Raw genomic sequence first — 23,765 nt, 5'->3', positions numbered from 1 at the left:
CTAAACTGCCAGATTTTTTTTCCTCTCTCTTTTCTTTTTTTTTCATCATCCTGACTATCTAGGGACACTCTTATAGGGCAAAGAAATCAGAACACCGATAGCTCAGTAAAACCTCCTTATCTTCTGCTTAAGAGAAGGCATAAAAGAGTGAATATAATGCCAAAGAAAAAAAATGCATACCAAAATTTTTAGTACAGCAGTCTTATCTCTGTTCACCATGCTTTTCTGTAATAATTAGATAATTTACACTATTATAACTCCACTAATAACAATAATTGTTTTGTTTGAATTAGGTAATTACTGTTCTAATTAGATTAATATTAAGCTCTTGCATTTCACATGCCCTTGCACCCATAGTAAGATATTTGGTGTAAGATTTACTGGATGTGTTTAAAGACAGGATGTTTCTCAAGGCATATGAACTCCAGCTTCTCATCTCTATTCTTTGTATGGAAATGGCACCAAAATGCCCATATGTACTTTAGGGCAGGCTTTGTCTGAGAAATGTATATCCAGTTCATCCAAACTAGTACTATAATGTACTTTTGTGATATGTTCAAGTTTGAATACAATATTCTAAATATGTTTTGTCCACTCTCAATAGGACAGTCTGCACCTCATTTTCTCTCACAGGGAAATGAATTTATTCCCAGATTTTGTAAAATTTTGAGATAAAATATTCACAAGGCTAATAAAATTCAAGCATTAACTAAAAATATGGATCAGAAAACAATAAGGGAGGAGTGGTTTCAGGTAGTGATTAGATTCCTCTCTTCTGAATCTCTAACTAATTCCAGAAGGTATCTAAAGTCAATAACGCATGGTTTAAAATATAGATGTTTCTAGATGCCTGGTTTGAGCTACTCTAGTCTCAAGAAACAGATGTACACTTTACAGCCAGACTGCCATTGGGTATAAACAGGAGATACCCAGGAAACAGTGATAGGAACTACAGCTTTCTCTTCTCTCACATAAGCAACCTAAAAATGATTCTAGGAGGAAAACTCTACATTGGGACCCATCAACTAATCCACTGTTCATCACCCTCTGCAGCAGGTGGGAATTAATGTTGTGGGGAAAGTGTGTGGAACAGAAACATTATAGGATGATCTCAATGGTGCAATCTCTAAGCTGCTGTCAGTAGTTAAGAAGCTTCAAGAAGCTTATGCTGCACTTGAATGCTCATGAGAGTTTCCTTACACATTTGCTGTCTTGCCTGCATAGGAAGCTAGTTTCCAAGGAATGTAGGGAGTCCCCTCATCGGAGATACCCTTTATTTTTGTGAAGAGTTCTATTATGTGAGAGAGATGTCTACTTATTACTCTTTGGGTAAAGGTCAGTTAACCAATCCTTTGGTTATTTTGACAAAGAATAAGTTCTTGTCCAATCTTTAAAAGCAGCCTTTCGTTTTGAACACTTGCTGGGTGGGTGCAACAACAGTGAAACATGAGGGAAAGTCCTATTCAAACACACAGTTCACTGACAAGAAGTACTCAAATAACAATATTATTATTCAGCTGAAGTGTTTTTAAAGATCTCTCTTTTGAGGCAGGTTACTATTTAAGGTTCCCTGTGTCATCCTCTCAATGTTACTAAAAATACTTGTCTCTCTTCTGAGAAGTACTGTTGAAACAATCTTAGTCACTAATAGAAGGATAGGTATTAAATTTTAAAGAGAATTTTTTTCACATCTTGTATCAAATTGATATAAATGCCTACGAAATATTTACAATGAAGAATGTTTTTTGTTAGAAAATAGTTAAATACAGAAATGATTTCTTCAGAAACCTATCTCCTGACAATTGGTCTGGTCTAAAGTCTTACAAATGAAGGTCTCCTTTTAAGAAGTTTGCCATATATTAAACTGTTAATAATTCTATTTTGGCTTTAAAATTTTCAGGAAATAAAAATTTTACATTTTAAATATTTTAAAGTTAAATTGTCTGATTAAAAAAATAAAGGAGCAAAAGGAAATAATTAAAATTAAAAAAAAAAAAACATGATCTACAAAACAAAACTAAAAGCAGCTGTAAGGTGAAACAGTTGTACATAGCACAACACTATGAGGTCAATGAGACTTCGCATATTTCAGAAATTTAACGATGCTACAGTCATTTCCAGGCATTAGAACTTGTTCATTCAGCTTTGATGGTCTTAGGAGCTGTTGATTTTGATTATCTGGGTTCCCCACTTTGTCATTGTTTCTCTGATCACGCGTAGTCATTGGTTATTTTTCTGTTTGTTTGAATTTTCACTAGCTAGACACACTAATTGTGGCCTTTAAAGCTAGATGTTGGCTAAATCCTGACAAGAAAATGTAAAACAAACATCCAGACTAAATATTTTGCCCTGCCTGTCATAGGGCCCAACTGCAGGGCTTGTGTTAATAATGTTTTCTGCTATACAGGCCTGAAAACTCTTGATACTATAAATGCAGAAGTGATTATCCAGTTACTTTGTTAAAAATAATACCTAGATTAAACAACAAAGGATGGAAATTGTCTTTACTGCACTCCTAAATATTATAGGTAGCGAGACACAATGAAAAAATTGCAATTTTTGTATTAATAATCCTTTTATTAAAACACTGGAGGATAATAAAATCTCTTGAGTATGAATTATCAGGATCACTTCCTTTTTGTAACTACTTTCAAAGTTTGTCTTCCCTGTTGAGAAAGCATATTATTAATTTGAATGGTCTGTGAACACAAAACAAGCTGTAGTTTAAGACATAGGACACCCACTTCACATAATCATGGAGTTCTAACAGAACTGACTTATGCTTCTAATTGTACTTTAGTGACAAAACAAAGTTTTTAAACCATAACTGCATTTCTAAATAAAAAGTCAAACTCCATCCCATTGAGCACTTTTTACAATGTAGATGGATTTTCTCATAATCATAACATTTTCCCCCCAATTTCCACTCAGTCTTATTCTGCATTATTTTTTCATTCTGCAGTTTAAGTCTTTCTGACATACAGAAACTGCAAATAAAAAAACCACATTTCTATCTCTTTGTGGTGTAATACTCCAACTGTTTTTGAGAAGAGATTCGCTTTGTTTCTGAAATTCCATGGAGTGACCTTTCCCTTTGAGAAACAATTCTCCACCTTTGGCTAACCAAACATGATGACTATGATGGTGGGAGAAAAGAATACTGTGTGCCTGCTGGAAAACCCTAAATAACAACCTGAATTATTAGCACAGCTCTGTTTCAGTGAGGTTTACATCAATGTATTTTTTTTTACTTACCATATCAGCTTACCCATTAGTGTTCTGTTTCCCCACTTCAGTGAACAGTCTCACTCTACAGAACTGCTTAATATTGAATAATCCAAGCTCATAACTCTCTGGATTTATTTATGCAATTACTTTTTAAAAAAATATTCACAAATCTACTTTATCTCTCAAGAAGACTTCACAGTAATTGTATTTTTCATTGCAGGATTACTTTCTTTTGCTACCTCTGTACTTTAGCCTACTTAAATATTTCCCATTATTTCATATTGAAATATGTAGAATCACATAGTGGGATTTGCTGGTCACTAGATACCAATCATATTTTGATATTATTGATTAGCACAATTTAAAAACTGTGAGAAAAAAAAAGAAAAGGACACTTCAAGGCTGTTGTTTCTGTTGGCTATGAAGAAGTTAACTTCTAGGAAAGTCAGTTTCACAATAATGCACAGGACATGCTTGTGCATTCAGGCTCACACCTCCTCTGCTCAATGATGCTCTCTGCACAAAGCCTATTTGCAGAGCTAATTTACAGGTCTGCTGGTTGTAAAGACCAAATCATGCAAGCTCTTTATGAGGATATTTTCAGTACCTTCTTCAAACAGTGAAACAACCATTAACCCTTGACAACACAAGAATGTTGGTGAACTAGGCCTGGGGAACAGTGCAAAGCTTTGTGTTGATATTTTTTCCAAGACACTAAAATGATACTAGTCACACAATAAATTTAGAAGTCAATTTAGAATGCAATATTTTTTCTTTCACCTTTCTTTCATACCTTTGAAGAAGAAAGATGCTAGACCTAGGTATCTTAATCAGGTGAACAGTTTCTCCTCAATAGTTGATTAATAGATGTAGCCAGAATGACAAAAGGTTTACTCTCTGAAACATTTTTCATTCTGTTGACTGGTTTAAAGAGCCTTCAATATCCTATAATTTCAAAAATAAAATGTGATTTGAAAATTTTTTCTCTATCATGGCATTAGCATACTCTTGCACATTGTTTTAAAGATGAAAAAAAAGAGAAAATAGATTCAAGACAATTATTTTTCTATGAATATAGGAAGAATAAACTTGAACACTGAATGAATTTACTGAATAAAACCACAGAAATAGAAATTCAAATCTGAAATTTTCAAATCACTGTAATGTTTCCAAACTTTTATTGACTTTTTATTTGAAGTAATTCTTCTTCTGTAACCTGGGCTATGTTTTGCAAAACTTTACTGTAAACACCCTCCTCTTCAACTGAATGCAGCCAGAATTCTTATGAAGCTTTGAAAAACAGATTTCTTCCATGAGTGGTCCATGAAACCCTTAAATTGCATAAAATTATGGGTATGTTTCCTAAATTATACGTTGTTAATGACCTTAATCTCTCCTTATTTCTGCGTGCTGGATATTGATTCTGTAGCCTGTGATCACTTTATTCTGTGTGTAAGGTTACTGTATGGTGCTGCAAGCCTTGATGGATTAAAAGCATGAGGAGGAAAATGGTAAATGTTATGTGATCTTTGTGATCCATTGCACAGATATACATCACACCTGACTGTGCTGCATATTAATGTAAAGTGTGGATCCATTCCCACAGTTATGGGACTAGAAACTATATCTTTTAAACTTAAAATCTAGAAACTATATCTTTTAAACTTATTATTAATAGCTGTTTCTCCTTGGTTTACTTGCTTTCCTTCCCAGTAGAAAACTAGTTCACATTTTGACATTTTAACATATCATTCAATATTGGAAATCTTCTGAACTCCATTTGTTCATAAGTGATAAAGGTACAACAAGGAGGTACAAGAAAGACAAATACCTGGAGTCTCAGAATAGCAGCTGAATAAAAAATATGCTGGGTACAGTGAACCAGGACAAGGCTCTAACATGATAATCAGACTGAATAAGGACAGCTTAAAACCAGTAACAGAGTAAATGGTGTGTTAGGATAATAGGGATGGATGCCCTGCAGCTGAATCTCTCTCTTCTTCCCGGAAGATTTTGTAATGGAGAATTAAGCATTGTCTACCTCAGGCTTACTCAGTCAGAATGTATTTCTGCAGATGAAGCTGCTGATATGACAAGTAAAGGCACAGGGATAAGTCTTATAAAGCCTTAGTGCTTGCAGGCATGAGTCCCTGCACGTTGAGCAGGCAGGGTCAGCGCTGTATCCTCTAGACAGCAAAAAATAGAAAAGACTGTGTAGGTATAGAACAATAGTTGATGGAAAAATAAATCAAGCATTATACTGTAGGGTCTGGTGTTACTATGGAGAAATGAGTCCCTTAGGGGTCTGCAAGGAAGAGCTTTGATATGCAAACCTGCTAAGTCTTTGGCAAGCATAATGCACTGAAAAAATGTACACAGGAAAAGGTCTGGTAGGTTCATTACTATACAAGAGCTCACTCACTAATAACAGGGTTAATAATAAGCAGAACATGAGTAAGTGGCAAATAGCAAAAAAACTGCAAAGGTGACACAGTTACACATCTTCTAAAATTTCCTCTATGTGTTTCGCACTGACAAGCCAAAAATTGCCCTCTCAAAACTAAATGTATTTAAAAGTTTTAATTTAACAGAAGAATATGCCTTTATAAACACACTGCTATTGCAAAAAAAGGTAGAATTCTGTGATCCATCCAACCTTAAAAATGAATTTTTTCTGTGTGCCAGTTGACTAACTGGAAGATTAAAAGAGTTTAATAAAAAAAGACAGCAAAATAAACAATATGAACATTATTTTACACTAATGTATCTTTATTTCTTGCTAGAAGTAAGCTTATGTTTTTTAACCAAGCAGTTCCATGAATCCTGGAACTAATGATGTGTAAATTTATGGATTAGCAATTAGCTGGTGATTAGCTTTGTGTCTGAGAAGGTGAAAATTACAATCAAGAGACAATAACTTTTTATTAATATTAGGGTAATTTTAAAATGTCTCTGTTGGTTCTTGGTTGTCCAGTAATGCTTCTGCTTACACAGTTTTCTTTACCATACTCAGAGCATACTGGCAGTATCTTTACTTGGTCTATACCATTCAGGAAATATATGCAAAATTAAATTTATAATGCAGAATATAATTTTATATGTGATTTTTATGAAATTGATGGTAGCTTGGAAGTAAAATGCTATATCTCCCTTTCTCAGGTGTAGAGCATAAACTTAAGCTAGAGGACTTTTATTTTCCTAAGACAAATGTATTGTTCATGGCCTTCTCTTACTCTAAAGGGTCTTCACAGACTTTCCCCATGCCATATAAACAAGCTAATGATGTATTTAGAGCATTTTATAAATTCTTTTTTAATAGAAAAAAAAAATTAAATTATAACAATCACTTTATGGTTCTCTAATGCCTTCCTGTGGAGTTTTGGTTTTGAGAAATATTAGGAAGGATAGTAACCAGAGAGGTGTTCAGGCATCTCCAGGAAAGAAGAGCCTCATCATGCATAATCATAGCTTGGGAAGAAAAATGCCATCACTCCAAGTGACCTTCCTTCCTCTTTCCTTCCCCAGCTTCTATTGCTGGGCACCACATCATATGCCATGGATCATCCCTTTGGTCCTGGCTGTGTCCCTTTCAGCCTCTTGTGTATCCCCTACAGACCTTGCTGGTGTGGCAGTGTGGGGAAGCAAGAAAATCCTTGCCACTCTGTAAACGCTGTTCAGAAATAACTAAAACACTCCCTTGTTTTTATCCCTGTTTTGATCAAAGATCCAAAAGTACACCTTAGGAACTACTTTGAATAACATTAACTCTATCACAGCTGACACCAGAAGAATTTAAGCCTTTGTTAATATTATTGTAATTTGAGACAGGATTTCTATTATGGTGTGTTTTGCTTAAGGATTTAGATTTTAAGTCTTTCTTTTTTGTTTGTGGATAAAAGATTTCTGTATTAGACGGAGATGCCTTTTATTTATTAGTCTATTTCCACCCATGTTATGATGTGAGTACAAACCCAGCCACTTCAAGTGGTCTCTTTACTGTATCTTATTTTGCTCTTACCAAAATTTGAAGCAATAGCATGAAAAAATCTCTTTTTTCTTTTCTTTCTTTTCTCATTTTTCTTTCTCTTTATTTGCCAGAACCTTCTCAGCAAGTTATCCACCTGAAATATCTGGGAGAACTTTATGTCATCTCTGTTCAGATGCTGGGGGTGGATCTACTTTAATTTGTTCTGAATTCTACAGAAAATGTCTCATATATTGTCCAGAAAGATCAAACTCAGCATACATTTTTAATTTCTTTTTCTGGATTTTTCTTTGAATAGAAAGGGGGTTTACTGTTGAGTAGACCTTTTTTTTTTTTTTTTTTTTTTTTTGTGATAACAAATGTTAAGTAGTATTGTTACTTTTCTATATGGAAGGTTACAGGTGTTTCAAATGTGCCAGAATTTTGTGTAAACCAGAACTTCCATGAGGATCTACCCAGATCTTGTCACTTAATGAATCTTGATGAAGGCATAAGCTGGTTTTGTTGTAGTATATGCATGGTTTAAATAAATTTCAAAGTGTTTAGATACGAATTCATGAAAATTAAAATATGTTCCTTAACTTTTCTATTGAGAGATATCAACTTTCTTCCTTACACAAACTGGGGACTCTGCATTTCTTGTCTCTCCTTTTCATTCTTATCCATAATTTTCCTTTAAAATTGCAAAAATGTGTTATTTAAATATATCTATATGTATGTAATTTGAATAAAGTCTAGTATTTCTATGACACTGTGATTGCATCAAAAAATTTGAACTTGCTTACTATGGTATTCTTCACATTGTCTATCTCTTTTTTTACAGTTCTTGCTTTCTACATGAGAATGATGCTAAAAATATGAATAATATATGCAATCTAATAGAAGCTTCCATGTAAATTGTCATTGCCTCCAACTATATTACCTTCAGAATGTGTAAGGCTCGATACACCTGTCCTCCACTGCTGTACACAGAGTTCATTCTAATGAGATGTGACATGGACAAAAGTGTTGGTTGTGATTACTGTGCAAACTTTTTAGTTTGAAACAAGTATGTCTCAGGCATGTTTCTGGGCATACTTTATTTTACATTTCCCCCTTAACAATACAAAAAAATGTTAACTTTCTAGAAACAAGGATCTTTTGTATAGAAAAAAGTTTTTAATCAGAGAAGAATAGCACTTCCTCAAAATCGAGTTCAATAAAGGTCATAACATAGATTTTAATATGGTTTTTTTTCCTTGTGTTAAAGATTTTTCATTATAACTTTTTATTTACCTAAGACAGAGGGGACATGACAGTACTTCCTAAACTTCAAAAAGATCTCTTCACTTTAATTTAAATCTTAGTATTGAAGATGAAAAATAAATCAGTTCTAGAGGAGTATATTTTAAATAGTGAGAAAAATATACACACCTTTTTTATGCTTTCCTATACATTCTATATGTGGTTTTTTTTTTTTTTTAAGAGATTGTGCTGAATTAATTCCAGCATTTTTACTCTATTAATATATGTCCATACATGAGCCCTGTATATTAGGCTTCTTGCAGTTCATGTAGTTTAATAAAGTTGGCAAAAGAAGCTTAAGGGTTTTTCTGACACTGCAATACAAACTGCTAACAAAGCAAAGATATGATATTCATGTTGCGGTAAAAAAAATAATATACCAACATCAAGAATAATTCAAAATTAACTGCTCTATGAATGATCAAGAAGTCAAAAAAAGTTCTGACTGGCCTTTTGTTGGAATAGGAGAAATCAGTATTTTTGGCTGATACTTTGACAAGAGGGTCAATGTCTAAGATAAGAAGTAAAACTGAAATATAGGTGTATTCTGAGAGAAATTTAGGCAGAAGTCTATGGATTTATACTGGTCCTCATACAATCCCTGGGCCACAGTGTCCTTTGATTTCTCACAAATTTTAGAGAAATAATTATTACAGAAGATCCTAATCATTTCTAATGGTGCATTCAAATATTTTCCCGAAGTATCAGGAATGGTGTGACCAAGGATGTTCTGAGATAAAAATGAAACTTTAAAGTGCACACAAGAGACAGAAGTATAAGAAATTGCAGGCAATTTTCACTTGCATTAATCTAAGATGACATCTCCTATTACTGCTGCAGCTCTGCTGTTGGCTGATAAGAGGGTTGTTGTGACTTCATGAGCTAAAGTACCCAAGTCAAAGTGGGGCAAGTATATTGAATATTTTTCAAGTAGTGGTTACTAAAACTTATATACAGAGAAATCTTATTACTTTTATAGAACCTATCAATGTCTTTGTAGAAGAAATGATCTCTGATGGTCAGGGATGTTTCATTTCAGTGCTTTTGGGTATTTTACATCTTGCTTCAAGTTGTGGGATATTTTGTTGCATGCGGGTGGTGGGTTTTTTTTTTTTTTGTGTTTGGTTTTTGGTTTGTTTTGTTTTTTTCCTTTTTGATTGGTTGTTGGTTTTGTTTTATTGTTGTTGCTGGTGGGTTGAGGGGTGCTTTTTCAATCTGAAATGCAATTTCCTATTGTGAGCCTTGTCCCTCTATTCATATTTCATGAACATGAAATTACTTACCTTTTTCCCCTTTAGAGTGAAAATGCCATAGATAAACATGTAGTTAGCCATCTATTTAAATTCTTATTTTCAGAATTTCTCAGGTGCTCCTCTCATGACTCTTTCTAGAGATAGTGTCTATTTTTGTTTTAGAAAAGAGAGGAGCTGCTTTCAACCAGCTGAGAAGCTAGTCCTTTGTATGTGGGTTTTTTTTCTTTATTTCCTTAAGATGATATATTTATCTATATCTATGTCTATGACTAATTTTTAGTCTCTATATTATAGTCTTTATCAATACCTATACTTATATCTGTTTGTAACCACATGTCTATGTCTGCGCAGATGCATGCATGAAAAGACACAAAGCAAAATTGTGTTTCTATGAAAATATAGGGTTTAAACCTAAATTGCATTTTCATGACACTGTTGTATACATAAATATATTATATCGATCTCTGTGCATTCATTACTTGTGTTCCAATCATAAATAACCTCAAAATTTCTGGGTAAACTTCCAAGACTTATCTCTGAACAAAGAGCCAAACCCATAAAATTTTTGAAGAGAAATATCAAAGATAAAAATTTGGTTACCTGATCCTAACCATTTCTTCAGTGAGAAAATTTCCATTAATCCGCATGACTTGTTCCTGAAATGATGAGCAAAAATAGCTACTATTTTTTAATTTTTATTTCTATGCACACTAGCTGCTTAGCTACTATTTTACAATAGTGGCCAAGCAGCTAGTGTGCACAGACTAGCAGTTTGTTGATTTAGAATACACTTTATCACTTTTGAAGCATCTTTTGCTTTCAACTGCTCAAGTCCCCCCTGAAACTGGGCCACAGTGTGAAACAATGCAGTTTGTTTTGACAGGCCTGATCCCCACTAGTAACTCTGGATGGACTGATATATACTTGAGGAATGAAACAAGTATTGATACCACACAGACATCGAACATGGGCTGGATGACATGCTGCTTAGGTAGGTGCATTTTTTTGGACTTATCTGGCTATGCTAGAAGAGGAAATGTAACATGGAGGAAATTGATTGTACAAAATGTCCTTTGCCTTCAGACAAGGTGAACTAAAGGAAAGTGCTTTAGTGATAGCTGTTCCAACAGAAGCCCCAGGTTCTCCTGGAGACAAGGACTGCAGTGAATAGTTACAGAATTGCTTTGCATTCCTTGCAAAACGCTTGTATATTTGTTGTTCCTCTAGTATTTTTTTTTTTTTTTTAATTTGTAAATCTCTGTAAAAAATGTCTTTAAACTATTCCTCACCAGTTATTCATGGGCAAATGGCATGTGAGGAGCTGGAATTCTGATGTCAGAAGAAAGGTTTAAAAAGATACATTTAAGCACATAAAATCTTTTTACTGTCAGTTTGAAACCTTGAAAATAATAATTGCACATGAACGGCTATCTAGAGAATCAGAAACAGATTCACCTCTCAGAATTCCCAGCTTTTCATGAAACTGATAAAAGCTTTTTGCAAGACAAATCACTTAGTTCTCTCAATTATTGCACTAAAAAAAAAAAAAATTCTCAATTAATTGAAGTGGAACACCAGCAATTTTAGAAACTGAAGCACTTTTTAATGTGAGGAAATAATTAGCTGATGTTTTGAAACAGGATCAAGTATCTGAAGATGGTATTGGACCATAGGGCATTCCAGAAATCCTCTTCTAAGACAGCATACAGCTGCCTGTATGAAAATAATGAAAAAACATGCAAAAAAGTTAGTAGAGAAAAGAAAGAGTTTACAGTTAGGCTGGTATGAAACTGGACACCTTGGCATCACCAACATAGGAAAGGCACAGGAGATATTAAAATAATTTGCAGGTTTATAAGGAATTCTATTCCATTCTCCCTCATCTATATCTCATGGTTTCCTAAAGTTTGTCAGTTCATTCTACAACATTTCTGTCATCCCTCTAATTTAGTTCTCAAGCAAGGGACCCAAGGATGTGATCTTTAAACAAGAGCATTCAATGAATAATTGAAAATCTCCAACTCCTTGGAAAGCTTCCTTTTCTTTCAGGGTCATGTCAGGAGCAACTCCCCACCTGCCCCTGAACTGAGAGTTAGTCCTAAAAAGTAAGTCAAGCTGTAAAGCACATCCTGAAATAGAAAATCATTTCAGCCTCTTCCCCTTCAAATAAATTAAAAAGGATTTTGTCTGCAGCTGAAAATGTCATTATCATCAAAGTCTTATTCTGACACAGCAGAACAAGATCAATTTCTCAGAGACACTGCAGTAGGCTGGCTGCTGTATGTGATTCTCCTTTCCCTCAGAGCTGCAAGCAACCCTTGACAAATTCACTTTGCTTGCTTGCAGAGGGAGGGGGAATGGTGTTGCAGAGCAATATTTAAATGTATTGCTAAAAAAAACCCTCAATAAAAAAAAGGACCCTTCTCTAGTAATCACTGAGAATGAAGAAAAGAAACTTAACTCCCAAAGACTTAAGGAACAGAAAAAAGCAGACAGCAGTAAGAGGGGAGAAAGGAGAGCAACTCCATTTCTTCACAAATATGAGTTATGTCTGAGTGCATGCACACAAATTCACATTTCTGTTTGGAGAGTTGGGAGGTGAAATGAGAAAAAACACAACTTTTTAAAAAAATATCAATACTTTCAAATATTTAATCAGCTTTAAAATGTTTGTCTCATATTCTGGACACTAACTCTTTTGCAAGAGACCTGAAAGATTTCCAAAGGCAATTATTTTCACAAAATCATTCTGCTTTATTGCATTCCATTAAAAGATTTCATGTGAAACATTTTTTTAATATTGAAAATATGTTTCATATTTTAGTCTGCATTGTTTGTTTGCTTAAACTTAGTCTTTCAGTAGGACTTGGCACCTAAAGTTTAGTTTAAAATTCTTAGTATGTCCAGAGAAAAGGTCGCCATCCTTCCTAAAGTCATGTCTGGTAGATGGAACTAAAAGGTGGGAAGTTTATTTGGAAATGTTTGTATCTCAAAAGCTGATTCTGGGAATATTTCTGGAAGTAAGTCAGAGATAGAAGAGTGTTTCCCTACAACCTGTGTAAGTCTGTGGTGACACAGGGCACGTCTCTTGTTTCCTGCACGACCTGAATACATCAGTCTCAGCAATCCTTCCTGTTTAGCATTCTCTTACACTAAGAGCACAAGCCATAATGAGTCATGCAGTACAATGTTTAACATCCTTGGTCTAATGATCTGTGAATATAAATCTCTTTTTTTGGCAAACACTATGTCAATTAAGAGCCAATTAAGTCAACTGGTAGACTATGGGATGCTGTAATTATATGTTCATCTCTGAAGGCTGGAAAATTGCCCAAAACTTGTTCTAGTTCTTTGGATTTTACATAGAAACATTTGTGGAAAGCTTTGTTGAAATTAAATATATCAAATTTGAGGTGATGAGCTTGGATTATATATTATGTACTTATTTTTAAACAGAAATTTATTTTTCCCTGCCAAAGTTGTCTAAGATAAATAAAGCACTCTGTGTGGCATTGTAGCATGACTTTTTTTTGTAGACGTAAGCAATACTGATAGCTCACTAGCTAGTGTTGTATGATGTTAATCTATTCTATGACATGATTTATCCAAGGTGGAACACCTTAGCAAAAGAAATGTTATTGAAGTGGTTCATTGGTTTACAAACATGCAATTAATCAGTAATCAATTAAATACATTATCGGGATAAATATCAGAAATTGATTAGCTAAACCAAATATTAATAAGAACTGAAAAATTCCTGTGCACATTTTTATGACTAGTTCAACAACGTTATTTTTTTCTCCCAGCCACACACCCACACCACGACCACACCCACACCCTCAATTTACATGCAAATCCTGTTTATCAAAGACCTTGCAGGTTACCAACAACTTCCTTTCCTGGGATTGCAAGGTCCACACATGGCTTCTGGTGAAGATGTGGGTGTTTGAGCTTTGTCTGTACCTGTACTGCTCCCTACAGCCTGCAAGTGTCCATCAAGTGTCCTGTGAGGCAAGACACTCACCCCAGGGGCTGGTCCCCGTGTCCTGCACCCCAAAGTGCCACCCAGCCTGATGGAACGCGGTAGCTCAAGGCAGCCTTGGGGGAGGCTGTGCCTAGACAGGCTGTATAGGTATGATGTCTTCAGTGTCAAACAAGGTCTGTCTGCTACTGCTTCCATGACAGGGTTTCTCCCTTGCCCTCTGTGGAGTAGTTTCATGTTTTCATTAGGCTTCTCTTCCAGTTGTTTCCTTCTTTGCTTCAAAAGACTCTTTGTCTCTCATTGGTTACTGTTTAATCCCAATGAAGGCTGGCTTTCTCTTAACGTCATCAGTTTGGGGTTAACATTATTTCATATATTCAATTCAAATACTCTCAGTTTATACTCGCTCAAGTGATGCTGGCCAAGCCGTTTGCTAAGGGTGGGATGTGCAGTCTTAAGACTTAATAGACTTAAGGGTGAACTTGACCCTTATGAGTGAAACATACTGGAGATTTCATCATGATTAGCTTGACATTTTTATTTAATTGTCTGGACTTTCTGTTACAAATGTAGATTTTTGAGAAGTGCTAACAGATTTAAAAAATAGGCAAACAATATTTGCGCAAAAAATGGTCGGTCATTAATATGTTTCAGAATAATTAAAGAGAATTTTGTTACTCAGAGGGAAGGTGTTTATCCTAAGAGTAGCAATACTTAGAAATACATAGGTCATGTTTTCAGAAAGGTAATTTCACCATTTGGCAGGATACTTGATTTACCCCACTTACAAATTCTTATGCGTTGACTGTAATTTCCTATATCCAATCTGTTTTAAATTATTAAGACAGTATTACACTCTTGGTAGTGACAGTTACACTTTATTATCTCCTGGGCTTTCTACTGTTTGATATTGTAATATGTAATTAAGTCTGAAGAATGCATATTTGTTTAATGACATTTATAGCTTCTAAATCAAACTCCAATATAATTTTCTCACTGATAAAACCTACTTAGTAAAGAACTTCAAAAAGAATTTCACTAATTCTTTAATGACATTGTATCTGAATGAAGATTGTAATTTTTATTTATCAAAAACTAGAGCCATTATTAGCAATCATGGATTTTTTGTCTTTTTTTTTTCCTGTTCGAAACTGCATTAGTTTCCATAGTCTTTTATTCTCAGCAGGACTTATTAACTCAAACACAGAACTGTGCTTCTTTACATAGCTTGAAGTGGACAGTTGGACAGCTGTAAACAGACATCTTGCCTGGCCAGAATAACTGAGGGAGAACTTATTTGCATCAGACTGAATAACAAAGAAACCTTTGATTAGCAGTGACCCTGAACATGTTAGTATTCCTGAAACTGGAAGATCACAGTTTTTCGGTACTTTGTGGCATTTTTATGTTTGTATCAAGTCTTTTTTAGGTTGTTTCATGCTTGATTACAAGAATAAAGTGATTATGCAATGTCAGGTTGAGAGAGTTGACATTTTAAAACATTATTTTTTCTGGGAAAGCAAATGTAGAGCAGAAATGTTATTTGTAGCTCATAAAACCAGATTTTGTGACCTTCCAGTGTTGAAAGTATATTCAGTGTTGGCAAATGCATAAGCTACAAGTTGATTAATTTTCAACCGATGCATGGGAGTTACTTTCTTGAAACCACATTGAAAAGAAACAGGGTACTGGGTGTTCCAAGGCTTCAGTGGTACATGATAGAAATGTCAGAGCTGAGAAAAGACTGTAATTCATAAATTATTGGAATAAGCAACCCATTACTGCCCGGGAAAGTCATAACTATGGAGTGCACTTTGATGGACACTGCAATTATTTCAATAAATATTTCTATATTGAAAATATTTATATCTCCTGTTAAGTTTAGCATTACCAAAGTGTTGCAAGTCAGTTTCATATTTCTATTTTAGGATGTTTTTACCGTATATATGCATATATACATTCACCTATAAACACGCACATGCAAATATTTTATTTTTTAAATTTAGAAATGCTTTGGAAAGGTGAACATTACATTTACAGTAAATTTCTTTGTGTTCCAGTCCAGTTCTTGATTTCACAGTTCTACTGTGATGCAGAGGCATGATGCAGTCTCCAAGTTACTATATTGACTTACTCATAAAACAGTGATATTCTTTTTAGCTCTAGACAGCTCACAAATCTATGTATTGATAACACATAAGGGATGATGCAGAATAAAGTGAAAGTTTTAGCAAATAGACAGGAGATAGTTTGCAGTTTTCACATCTAAACCACAAGCCATTTTGACTGCTGAATGCAATGCAGTACCTGAAAATTATTAAAAAATACTCAATTATTGATAGTTCTATGCCACCTGTTAAACTAATAGTTTGAAATTTTTATATTAAGGCTGCAGTTTAGTGAAAAAGGTTGATTTTTAAACCCACTGTTTCTGCTGAGAAGAGAAACTGCGGTTACAGTTATTCTGTACTATCAGTGATTGTTCTGTACTATGAACTAATTTAGTGATTAAAATTAGTTTGTTTAAATATTTGAAGTCAAATTTGAGACAATTTTTTTTTCTGCTGCACAGTATAAAAATTAATCCTGACAGAGAACAAGAAATCTAGAAATAGTTATATTATTACTGTCTATCATTGATATGTCTATAATTTCTGTTCTAGAAGAGGTACAGATTTGTCATTACAGGTTGTGGGGAATGGTATTGTTAGATGCTTTCTGAGGCTGCATTTCTCACCAGTCCTTATTAGATGGACAAAGTCCCAGATGTCTACTAATAAGGGGTTAGCTATTCACCTTGTGTGTAAACAATAATATTTTGGATGTGAAGTTAAAGGGTCAGATGACTAGATTTCTCTGCTGCTAAGAATTACCCATTCTTCCTTTTCAATATTTAAATTTTTTCAAACATCTAATTTATAAAAACTCTTACTCTTCCAGAAAATATTTTTCTATTTTCACATTATCTTTTTAGTAACAATGAGAAGAAAGACAGTCATAATAATTGAAAAAGAACAGGGTACTATATATACACTAATAATAAGAAAATCATTTAATAATCTACATGGAAATGCAGGTTTGTATATTATATTTTGCTATTCTTTTTCCGACTTACAGTCAATATTTCTTCATGCAGGAAATATCTCACAGTGTCTTTACTATGGAGGCATGGAAATTTTATTTCCCAATACAAACTTAGTTATCTCTTTTGTAAATAGGAGGTTTTCTGCTTATCAATAATGTTGTTATTAATTTATTTATTTTATTTCAATGTAGAAAACCATTTCACAAATAAAGTGATTTAAATTTGTTTTGTAACACTATCTAATTACAGACAGGTTGTAAAAATATAATGTTGCAGGGGCAAATTTCTTGTTTCTCTTAAAAAGTTCTATAAATACCATGAAGGGAGGAAATCAGATTGAGTTTCTTTACAACCGAGTTAAACAGCAACCTTGCAACATTGTTTGTGGAGTGAATATACTGCTATAAGTCTCTGTAGTAAAGGTGTCTTCCTGGCTCCTCCCATGCAGATTTTAATTTCAGAATTATTTATTATTTTCTGAAATTCATACAGATATATAGGTTGAAAAAGGGATTTTTAAAAAAAATAATTAACATATTTTTCCCTCCTTATATTATTGCTCAACATGTGTGAATTTATCTTCTTTTTGTGTTTACTTTCTATGTGCCATATATATACATTTGCAAATATATATTTAATCAGAGATGCTGTTTTTCTCATTTTGGTTTGGTATTTTTGGTAGAATAATTCAGAAGTAGAACCATGTGAACCTAAGACCAGATCAGACTTCAATTAAAATCTGTCTAGACACAGACACTGTGTAGCTTATTTACATAATATACAAGAATGTCAGTGCTGGCTTAAATCACATTTATGTTCGTTTAACTGTAACATTAGTGGTTATATGGAGCTTGCCTCTGCTGCTCTGGGATATTGACATTTATTGGTGGACTGACAGTAAATAGTAACTCTCCAAGTTGCTTTTGGAAGTTGATGATGTAAGAGATAAACTCACAAGTTGGGGCTCTCTTGGTGGGGCCTGAACTCAGATGATGGATACAGCAGCATCCAACAACAGCTTTAATAAATGCAATAAATTGTGTTGAGTATTAACAGTGAAAAACATGAATATTAATTAGCATTTAGCATTTGCAGTAGATATTGCATCCATGTGACACTTCAGAGACTTTAAAAGTCAATCTGTATTTCACACTAGATGCATTATATTTTTATTTGAAGCAATGACATTATTATGCCTGGAGGCAGTCATCAATCATCTTCTGACCTAAAAGCCATGGATCACTGCTATTAGGATTTTATTAAATTGGTAAAGAGAAACTTTGAACTTTGAAGGAGATGACATTTTACATGGAGAAAGATAATAGAATAAAAAAAAAAAATCGTTGTTGTCATCAACAATAAATGAACAATGAATATATATTTGAAACAAAAATCAGGCAAAACTGATATAAATAATATAGACTACTGGCTGCTTTTTCTAATTTATTTTATGTTTAACTTAATTTTCCCCACCTAACACAAAGTTTTCAAGGATTTAAACATCCTTTAAAAGAATATTTAAACCACCTATTCCTTTTTATCTTTTATTACAACTGAGCTAGAAGTATCTCTTCAGAAACTTAAAAGCAATAGAAGGTCAACAAATTTTGTTAATTTTACAAAAAATGTTTAAATTTTTTCTATCTAACTAAATGCCTATAAACCAAGTTACATATGTCCTATTCTTTCATTATGTTCTGCTCAAAAAATATTTTGATAAAATGTGCTTATGAGTAAGAGTTTTAGTACTAGGGTTCTATTGCATGTTTTGTATCTAAAAGAAATTATTAGTATTTTCATATTGTATAACCCAGAACTAATTAACTTGTATGAGAAAATAAACTTGAAATTTCTTCCTCCTCTTTCCTTCCAACACAGCATTCCAAAAAGAAAAAGAACCCAGATATTTTTAAAAGGTGCTTTTGAAGGATTGGAATGAGCCATCAAAACAAGATCAGTGAGGTGCAGTGAGAGAAGGGAGGGAAATGAGCACATTCTCTAAACTTTTGATTCAAGAAGTCTATCACTCACTTCAATGAGGTCAAAACCAAAGGATGGATGACAATAAAAAAACAAGTGATTCAATACAAAGTTATTTTTTCCTTCAATCTACATTAAATTTTAACTATTTAATTAAACTCATTACTTTTTTTTTTCTTAACTAGACTTTCCTCTGCAATTCTATATTTATTCTATTGCTCTGTTGTGACATAATATATTTTCTGATTCTCTCCTTTCTCAAAAGTATCTAAGTTGGTGGAAAGCAGTCATGAGAAGTAAGTGAAGGAACGAAGGAAAGAAGAAGAAAAAAAGGGACCTGGAGACCACATATAATGTATTAATGAAAAGAGTCAAATGTGTTTTGCTCAGTATTAGCACAGGCTTCATCTATGGCCTTCCCCTGAGGAAAAAAAAATAGTTTTATGGAAAATTCTTTAGTATGGTATTAAGACAGCCATATGGTTTAGACTATAAAAAAACTTTGCATTTAGAATTTAAAAAGCTTCAGTTTTAAATACTGATTCATTCCAGTTATCTTTAAATCTTCTGTTTCCTAAAATGTATCACTTCATCTCTGTTGTTAATTATGAAGCCTGTGCATCAGTAAATTCTTAACAGCCATGAAATATTTACCAGCAGAAGTGTTTTTGCAATGGGAGCTCTCAATGGATTCTGCTGATGTAAGAATAGATGTCTACCACATGAACACCTTCATGTGAACCCGTCACTCCCAGCTCCCTCTATAAATGCCAGAGAGAATGAAAAATTTCTTGGACATGATCCCAAAGACATCTAAAGTCAGAGAATCCATGTCCTTATATCCTTTTTACTACATACTGGCTATAAATGAACCCTGAAATAACTAATTTAATTATTTATACCAATGCTTATTTGAATGACTCTTACATTGACATTCTTTGCTGGCCATTTTTTGTTTTATTTCTACAATAGTGACAGTAGTAGACAGTCTTCAGATGGAAAATGCAATTTATTTTATTAGCTTAGAACAGTTAAAGGAAGTAGCCAGTTCTGTACTATGAAAACTTGAATCCTGAAAAAGTGGTTTCTTTTAAAAATGTTACATCCATTGATGACTGTCTTGAGGGCACACATCACTTTTTTCCTAAGAATATGGGGAAATGAAGTTGGATTGGAGGTTGACAGAATATTTAGTTGTAAAAAAAAAAATGTCAAGACAGTCTCCCAGAATTCTATTTTAATTTTTTCTTATCCTTTGAGAAAAAAAAAAAAAAGCAAGATTTCCACAAAATAAAGGGTTCTTCTATAAATTTAATATATGTTTTCAAGCAAAAACATATAGCTGCAATTTTCCTCTATAGAATTTGGCATAAGTGTGGTCAGAGGAAGAAAGATTTGCTTTAAATAGGAAAACACCAGTGTCTGAAAAACCCTGCTAAACAAAGCAGTGCAAAATAAGCAACCTCCTCCTCCACTGTTATGATGGTAAGAACTCCAAAATAACTATACTAAGGATTCATCATCAATTTGCAGTGATAGCTGGCAATCCACAGAAAAGGAATCCCAGGAAACTAGCAGTGCTTGAGTCATAGACAGTTAGTTTTGGATATTAAATGATCAGGAGCATCTTTGTGTTGCAAAACACTGAGATCATCCCTTGCTGTTGCACAAGTGTGTGTTTGACCACTGAATTGTCCATTATGAGGTTGAGTTTTGGTATATTTAGACCTTAGAAAGCATTTTTTGCCTATTCTTAAGAAATTTAAGGTTTGATCTGTGTATCCATAGGCTGAAATGGTAAATACTGAAAATGAAACACTACAGGATTTCCCTGACTGAAAGAAGAAGGTAGTTTGAAATTCCTATGTCTTTTTCAGGTTAATAATGTTGATATTAGATATTTTAATAATGTTAATGGGTTTTATGAGATTTTGTGCAATATGGAAGATTTGCAAAAAAGTGAAAATAAATATTTATTTTCATATTTTCATCATCCCCTGCATACATAATCCCATATTTTTTTCCTTTCTGTAAGTTAAAATTTTGTTATAATTCTGGGTAGTTGATGTGATCACATATTTCAAAGATATATGCAGCTATAATAATGCTACTATGAGCAGAGAGAAGTGCAATAAGAACAAAAAAAGAAAGAAATATCAGAACATGTACTATGCTCTATATATAATTATCCATACTGAGTATCAATAATTTGAAAATATAAAATATCAATTAGATAGGAGATATCAATTGCATTTTGAAATTATGCTTTATTTTTTAATATAAATACTAATTTCATGAAGTAGCTATGGCTGTTGAAAGTGACCTATTAATGAAATTATTTGCAAATAATTGGGTTTTGGCTAACTTTGAGGAAAATGCTTTGAATTTGTATGTTTTGGTTTTAAACCACTAGTAACTATGATAAAGGTTATGAAGAGTTTGTGAGCTTTTGGGTTTCTCTTTTTTTTTTAAGAATTTAGGCAACAAAGAAATATTTTGGATGAGTCTTTTGTTTACATCGTAAAAGTGATCAAAATTATGAGACCCAAAAGAGAGATAATTTCAGCATGCTTCATGCCTCTTTGTGAAATAACGTCCCTCTTGTAAAATTAAGGTGAATTTAGTTCTAATATATATCATAAAAAAGAGATTCTAGGGAGTCTCAATCAAACCACATCTTGTTTTAGCACTCTGTTCAAGATGATTAAATTTCCCATTTTCTTTTCTTGATGGGAGTTGAAAAGGGGAGTTATTTCTATTCCTAGTTCTATCCTCTGCTCATAAAATTATAGATTGCAGATTTTCAAAGAAAGTAAGAAGTCAACTCCCAGATGCATGCACTTCTCAGAAAAGAAAAAAAAAGTTATTAAAACGTCCATGCTGTCTTCTTTCAATTGTAATGATCCAGAGGAAGGAAAAATAAGTGGTCTAAGATCAGCAAAAATTCTGCTAGGATCATTCTTATAATAAGTTACAGTGGAAAATCTATTGATACACAGCAAAAACCAATGCAAAAAAAAAAAAATAAAAATAGCATTTTGGCAGCTTTCCTACACTTAAACTGGCAGTCCAGGGCACTGGCAAATCTTTATATTCACAGTGAATATAAAGATATGTTTCATATAACTGACATCGTAACAGGCTGTAATAGTTAAAAAGCTTAGATAACACTTAGTATTTAGTTCCCATTATAGAAATTTAGGGAAAGAAGAAACTTCTGGCCTTTTCTTGACAGTCATGTTGACAACCAGTCAAAACAAGCTAAACAATATAAATCTGATACATAAGAGTTTGTTTATCTGCGGGAAGGAGGATGAGAAGACTGGTCATTACTTTATTTCTGAGTAGCCTTGCTACTTGAAAATCTTTCCATTTTAAATTTTCATTATCTTTAAATGGCAAAGCTGTCATTTCTTCTTTTCACATTGTACTTCTGTGTACATTCATGAAGATATGAGGCATGACATAATTCACCATGAATATTTTTTGTCTGCATTTTTTTAGCTTTATTTAAGATGCTGATACAAGTAATTATGTACATTCAGTACAAATTAAGAACAAGAAAAAGGAAACAAAAAGGTATTTACTTAATTGTTTTATTTCTAGGAATGTATTATCTAGAAAGTTGACACACAATACAAAATCAATAGGTAGCCAGATAGTTAAAACTTTTGGTCAAATTTGAATGGAGTTCAGAATTGTCTGAATGAGGTTTGGGATACAAAAAGGGGAAGATATTTTATAATCCTTACTGAATGGTAGTATTTGCCTATGCAAAACATAATATTTAAAAAGGATTGAAATAAAGAAGAAAGTATAATTATAGGAAACATAGTTGGAAATACTGGGTTTAGGGTGATTTGTATTTAGAGTTTTCCCCAAAAAACAAACAAACAAACCACACACCAACAAACATTTTAAACAAACACATAGAAAGACATCTCAGAAAGATTAAAATCATCTTAATTTCAAAAGCAATATGCAAAAACATGTTCCACTGATTGGAATTCAACAATTGTGCACTTTCATTTTTTTGCCAGTAGCAGATGCAGTTAAACAAACTGTGACTTCAGACTATTATTACAACCTTGGATAGTAGCAGATTCATTTCCAGTGCAGCCATTTTTGTATATTTTTTGGGTTTTGCTGCTTGTCTAAAATTAAAAGTATTGAATAATTTCCAAGTTTTAAAATAACTGTTTACTGTTTCATTCTCACATAATTATGTTGACTTAAGTTTTGATTACCAACCTTCATTGAATAAATAATTATATGTCTAACTAGATCGAGACAGAATTTAGTATTAAACTAAGCACTCAAGTCTTCATAGAAAACCAATTCAACATTCTAAATTAGTTTTGATATTAAATACTGGGCTTTTTTACACCCTGGGCTATATTCTCAATCACATTTAAGATTCACAGAGTCCCAGTAAAATATATGAATATTAGAGAGAAGGACAGTTATCTCCTTGGGAATATGTAGTGGAGTTTGGTGGACTGGAATTAGATAGCAGTGCTTCCAGGAACTTCTGAATATTCTGAATAGCCTTTAGCTCACACTCCTTTTTTTTTTTTTTTTTTTTTTTTTTGTGGTTAGTTGGTTATGATGGCTGTTTGTTGTTTTTTTTTTTTCCATTCTTCATTCTGATGAAATTTTTATTTATTGTACTTAATAAACAAAATGATTTGGTCTCATCCTAGTTTGGCTACCTGAAATGCATTTTTTTTCTGAAAACCACCTGATCATTTCAATGATCTGCACTTATACATGAGGAAAATTAGGCATTTATAAGTTGTGACACAGTGCATCCTAAAGTAAACCTCTAAGACAGATGGATTGACTTGCATTTTAGGGTTTTTATCTCTCTACACCAAAACCAGACAGAAAATAGCTGTTTCCAGAAAACAGCTTGCCATTTGATGCCACTGTAACAGAAATCATGTTCTCCTCCTTAATCTTCCATAA

This window comes from Serinus canaria, chromosome 1 (assembly GCF_022539315.1).
Source record: "Serinus canaria isolate serCan28SL12 chromosome 1, serCan2020, whole genome shotgun sequence".
Lineage (NCBI taxonomy): Eukaryota > Metazoa > Chordata > Aves > Passeriformes > Fringillidae > Serinus > Serinus canaria.
This window is presented reverse-complemented; position numbering follows the sequence as displayed.